The sequence below is a fragment of the Scaptodrosophila lebanonensis genome, unplaced genomic scaffold, assembly GCF_003285725.1.
Source record: "Scaptodrosophila lebanonensis strain 11010-0011.00,11010-0021.00 unplaced genomic scaffold, SlebRS2 tig00001410-arrow-pilon, whole genome shotgun sequence".
Classification (NCBI taxonomy): Eukaryota; Metazoa; Arthropoda; class Insecta; order Diptera; family Drosophilidae; genus Scaptodrosophila; species Scaptodrosophila lebanonensis.
In genome coordinates this window covers 5,838,167-5,844,452 of record NW_022060738.1, presented here as the reverse complement: position 1 = coordinate 5,844,452, position 6,286 = coordinate 5,838,167, and positions in this window count along the sequence as shown.

Here is a 6,286-nt window from a genome sequence, read left to right as displayed (position 1 = left end):
AATTATTGGTCATTCTGAAGTCTTCACAGAACCCTCTCCTCTATAGGGAGTTCCTGATACTTGGAGGGACCACTTAACGGCCGTACGTATTCACTTCACATAGCATTCATGTTTTTAACGAAGCTTGCAGTCGAACCGGGAGTCTTAATAAAAGTACATATGAAAAATCGGCACGTACACACACTGATGCTGCAAAACAGACACCCCATGTACACCCCACATAGGGCACATAGGACACAAATACACATACGCATACACATACACATACATATAAGTGTACGCATAAAACAAATGTGCATTGCAGATCCACGTCGAACTACGCGGCGGTGCGACGAAAAATTAATCATACGCTCTGATTGGCAACACAGTCAAGGGGAATTACGCGGTATGGGGCTCACGAAAGGGAAAAATATTATTGCGGCACAAAAAGCAAATTAATTTTTCATAAAAGGCAAACCGCGTTGCTCGCTGCCTGCCTCACTGCCTGCCTGCCCGCCTTCCAACCTTCCAACCTTCTCTTGTCCAAATGGTTGGATAGCTGGCTGTTTGGCGGGCGGACAGGTATCATGTGCCTTGCCGACGAGTCGATGTGAAGGGTGCCCAGCACCGAAGGCTGCCCTGAATGCTGCTCCTGCTGCTCCTGATGCTGCTGTTGTTGCTGCTGTTGCCTTGTGTCCTTGTCGCCACAGACATCGCAGCCGCTGGCATACGCACGTATTCGCACACCACACACGTGCAGGGAGCAATTAATTTTCAATGCGCTTTATATGTGAGCTCCAGCTTCAGCTTTCTGGTCTGCGGTTCGATGCCGCGTCACCGCGAAGGGCGCCTTCTGTTTACCTTAAATTTGTGTTGCTGGCTCCCAACTGAATTGCAACGCCCCTTTCTCGTCCTCATTATCGTTCTGGTCCTCGTCCTCGCGCTCATTCACATCCACATCCTCATCCTCGTTGGCAATGCCAAGCCTTGCCTGGCCGCTGATGTGTGCGGCTGGGCGTGTTAATTGCCACTGGGTAGAAAGAAACCAAGACAGAAAATGCACTCAACTCTTTACTCCGCATCGCTAGCTAATTTATGTTTAATTTCCGTAGTTCAACTAATTGGCTGCGCTCACCTGGCTTTGCTAATTACTTAATAATCAACAAATTCAAAGAGATTTTTCGGATGCCGACTTTGACGCAAATGGCATTTATTTTTCGTGGGCTGCGCTGCATTTACATTCACATCCCTTTTCCACTGAATAAAAATGAGAAACGCTGTTGGTTGATGTTGGGGAACATTTGATGGCGGACATTTAACACTTGTTTACTTGTGGAAAGGTTGGGTGTATTTTTTTTAACTTCCATTCTATAGTCTGTGAACGTTTTCCAAAACGAAAAATACAGAATTTTACAAGTGGCATATATTTTAAATTTTACAAGGAAATATATTATTCATTATTATAATATAGGAGTAAGAACAATTATTTAAAATATACACATTTATTTGATGAATAAAAAGGTATTCTCTTGATACATATGATTTTATAAATATTGTTATTTATTTGTTTTCTTTTACTATACAAATTGCAAAAACATTGCTAAGACCAGCTCTACTTCGATAAAAATCGAACTGTGCAGAACAAATAAATCGAAGTAGAAAATAAGGGAAACATCAGATATTCACTGGATTCATTCGTAAAGGAAGCTAAGAAATTGGTGTAAAATCAGGTTTGTATTAGGTACAATTATGTATGTATATTTGATATATGTACGCTGTCGAGAGATTAAATACACAATACACAAAAAAGTTAGGATATTTAAGTAGACTGCAATTTGTTTGATTTACAACAAAGTCTCAATTTGTTCCTAACAAAAAGACAGTCAGTAAGGGTATTCGGGTATTCGATACGATACGAATGAAGATACAACGTCCTGGTGTACGTCACAGGGTATCGTCACAAAGGAGCAGGATGGAAATAGGTTCAGTTTAGCATGTCAGTGTATTTGTAAAGATAGTTAAGTGTATTTATAAAATGGAGTTTAGTTAAGTTTCGACAGCGAAAGTAGAAATGTTCAATTAAGGCTACAAGTATATTTCAATAAACATTCTTGCCCTAAACTGTTCGTTGGAACAGTCTGATTGTTCTTTTTTTTGGTTGCCCAATAGAACTCTGGCCAGCTAGCACTGAGTTGGATTTGTTGAAGTTTTTTCATTGATCATGTCATGTACCCCCCCTTTGGTAAAAGCTGCCTACGCCCTTGGCAGCAGGACTCAGTTTGATGTCCGTTTCAATAAAAATGCATTCAATGTAAATAGCTCTTATTGTTGTTCTTAATGTTGAATTGTAATACAATATGTGGGTGTTTAGATACTCATGCTATCAACCTACTATTATATATATATATATATATATATATATATATATATATATATATATATATATATATATATATTGAGTTTCAATTCAACTTCAGTCTGAAATACGCCTCTGGTAAGTGCTATATCAGTTTTAAAGATTTTATTTGTCTTCGTAGTACATACGTGTGCTGTCACCCTAGTAATACGCCAACCCCCTACATAGCTTGAAGAGTATTGTGTTGCTTACTTTTCACCAGCTGCAAAATTAATATTCGTTATCATTTCATAACTTGTGCATGTGACAAATAATACCATCTGATTTACGGCCTGCATCCTTTCTGGGCCAACCTGAATGCCTGCCTGGTTGCCTGCCTGCCTGCCTGACTGTGCATCAAAATGCCTTACAGGCTTACGTCGGCTCCAGTTCCCCCTACAAGCTGCAGGTGCACATGTAAGCAGACAGGCCAGACCAACCGACCATCCGAACAACCGACCAGTCGACAAGCACATTCATTGCAAATGCGATTACCAAAAAGGCCAAATTCAATTTATGAACGCGTCCGTTACAGGTGCAAATGCATTTTGAAGTTTCAGGTGCTGTATTCGCTCGGTGCCGAAGGACTCGAGTCCAGGCAGAACATGCCACTGGCGAGCTGTTGTCCAATATTACGAGTAAGCTTTGGAACATTTTGTGCGATATGATTAGTTAATTAAAGTGTCAGTTTGCATTCAAAATGAACTGCTGCTTCGTCCGTCGCCTGTCGACCGTCGTACGACATCCGAGGTCCGGCGTTCGGCCAAGTGTTTGGCTTGACTTGGCTTCGTCTTGACATTTATTAATTTCGAATAACACGTGATAATGACACATTTTGGCAATGGTGTGGGCGATAGGGAGGTGTGTGGGAATGAGGAAATGGGGGGAGTCGCTGTGTGGCTACCTTGCGAGAATTTAATTTACTTTGAGACGAACGCAAATGTCATGGAATTTAATTGCTTAATTGAAGGCGATATCGTGAAAGGACTGACAGGCGTTTTGGCAGAAAGGCGAGCCGATATAGTCAACAGCGTGAAATGAAAGGCAACTGCTGGCTGTGTTGGATTCCTTGAATTTGTTTTCGCATTACAATTTTCTTACATTTACATAATAAGTCTCTAATCTAAATGAAAATCAAGGAGTAGCCATTATTTTGGCTGCCATTTGCATTAATTAAGTCTGTCAGTTCAGTAGCTCAGCAGTCCAGCAGCCCAGCAGCCCAGTATCCTCTGCCAGCCACGCACAGTCACCGGTCAGAGAGCTCGGCTATATTGATTAGGATCATTTCTTTTCGTTAGATGCTCCCGCCAGAGGCGCCCGTCATATCTCGCTCGGGCTCAACAAAAAATATATATATATACATACATACTCGTACATACATATATAGAGAATATTCTCTCAACAAGTTCATTTTGTGCCCCCGTCATCGTACGTTGTCATCGTCGTCGTCGTCGTCGACGTTGCCGTTGCCGTTGCCATAATGGTGCTCAGGTAATAAACATAAAAACTAATTTCCCCCAAAAACGGGAAGAATGTTAATCAAAAGATTGTCCTGCAAGATTGCGGGCACAACAAAATTCAAACGTTGACTTTGTTGTTCCTTTTTTATTTTTGTCGCAGTATCCAAAACGACTGGCCCCTGTTTGTGAGTGTGCGTGTGTGTGTATGTGTATGTATGGAGGGGTGTGTGCATTGTGGTTGTGTGCTCCGTGGTTTCTATTTTGTGGTAATTTCCGTTTATGTTTTTGAATTTTTTACTCACGGCTGCACAAACACAACCAGCCAACTAAATGCTTTTTATTTTACAATTTTTTCTTCTTATGAACAAGGAAACAATTTTGTTGTCTTCGCATTGCATACCAGCAATAGTCCTGTGCCATTTGTTTTTATGTAATTACAATTTTCGTTAGGTTGCACTTTAATTAACCAGTGTGCTGTGTGGCTTATATGAAAAGTTATAATCATAAGAATTCGAATTATAATTTTGTTCCAAATTCCAAGCGGGATTGTACAAATGGAGCAGCAGTAAGCGCACACAACAATTTCAAAAAGTACAAGTATTATTATTTCTATTAATATTTAAATTGGTCGTGTATCATGACACGCTACAGCGGTAGGAAGAGAAAGAAGTTCAGAGAAATAGTACATATCGTGCACAAATGTATGAGTATTCATTAAAAAGTTTTTATTAGTTATCTTGGATATACATATAAAATAAAAATTAATTTAGGCTGTATTTCCTGTAACACATTTGGTAGGTTTGTTGTTTTGGTGGGAACTTTATAGAGAAGAGGCGGAAACAACTTATGCCTTTATGATTTTTAATGAATAAAGCAATAAAATCAATTTTGAAAAACATTTAATGATTTATATTTATTTTGACTGATGTTTTCTTTTTTGGGAATGAGAATGCATTTTTGATTTCTCTCAAACCAAATGAGACATAATTGACATTGAGAACATGCATTTGTGTTCGAACCAAGTAGCTGATACTTAGGCAATGCTTGAAGCCACCTTTTTTTTTAAAATCAAATTCTTGAATGAATGGAACATGAATTCCTTCACTGCACGAGCCGTTCATTTTGATGTTATTCTCTCTCTCTTTTTACGTTTTCGGAATATCATAGAGCAGACAAAGCTAAAAGAATAGAAAATATTCATGGTAGTATGAATACACAATTGGCCATTTCCTGGTGAAGTCATCTGTATGTGATGGGTTGGTTGAAAAGGTACATTCCTTACCCAATTCAGGTAAAAATTACACACTGTATTTGTGTAATCGGCATACAAATAGGCATCGAACAAAGAGTCAATATTATTACCTAGTTTAAAACATAAACATTTGATGTATACGCGATTTTAAAATATGATGACCATTAGTGATAAGCCCAGATGCAGTCTAAAAAGTGCACGAATTTATTAAAAATAGCTAATTTTTCTGTGAAATTAATAAGTTCAAATATAAATCAATACTTCAAAATCAACGATTCATTGCAAACTAACTTTTTACTTTTAAAAAAAATTCATTTACCGATGAAAGGAAAGCGTTTCTGAGCGTAGGAGACAGCCAAAAGGCTTGTATCCTGATGGCCATCACGGCCAACGAGCTAAGACACTTACTCGTCAATTGTCTTTTAACAATTTTCGTTCCAAAGTAAAAGTTGAAAATAAAAGAAAAACAAATAATAATTTTGTAAAAATCAATTGCTTTTATTCAAAATAGTCCTTTCAGAAGAAAATTGTAAAAACACAATTCCCTTTATCTATTTATTTATGTCTGGTGAGCTGCTTTTACAAATAAAACATGTATAAAAGGATACATTTGTTTGTACAACTCAAAGTAATGAGGAATAAAGGAACTTAAAACTCCAAAAGAGCTTCCAAGTTTCCACAGTATGAGAATACACAATAATATATTTTTTACGGTCATTAAAGCATTGCTAGCAGCATTTGTGGTTGTTCTTGATTACTTCAACGAACATGTTTAATTAGACTGCCAAAATAATTGGTGAAATAAACAATAAGCCTACTTGAAGCTTTGTCTCAATTTTGTGCACTTAATAATTTGTATTTTTGCTTAAATTGGAAACCGCAAATGAAAGTGTTCGCAACTCTGCACGACGCCAGACTTTGCGGTCATCACAACATAGATAGAATAATTTATATGCATATACATACACATAAATACATACGTACAATGTTTCCGCATGCAACTTTTATATATCTCGGTATATATTTTATATGCACACATCACTTGAACTGAAGCTTAAAGAAAAAAACCATTTTTGGCTTGCGGCTAGCACTTTGACCCAAAGGCTACAAAACCAATGCAAAGGCACGTTAACATTTCAACAATTTTTGTTTGCAGATACACAATGACAAAATATATGTTTTCCAAGCACTCCGCCTTGG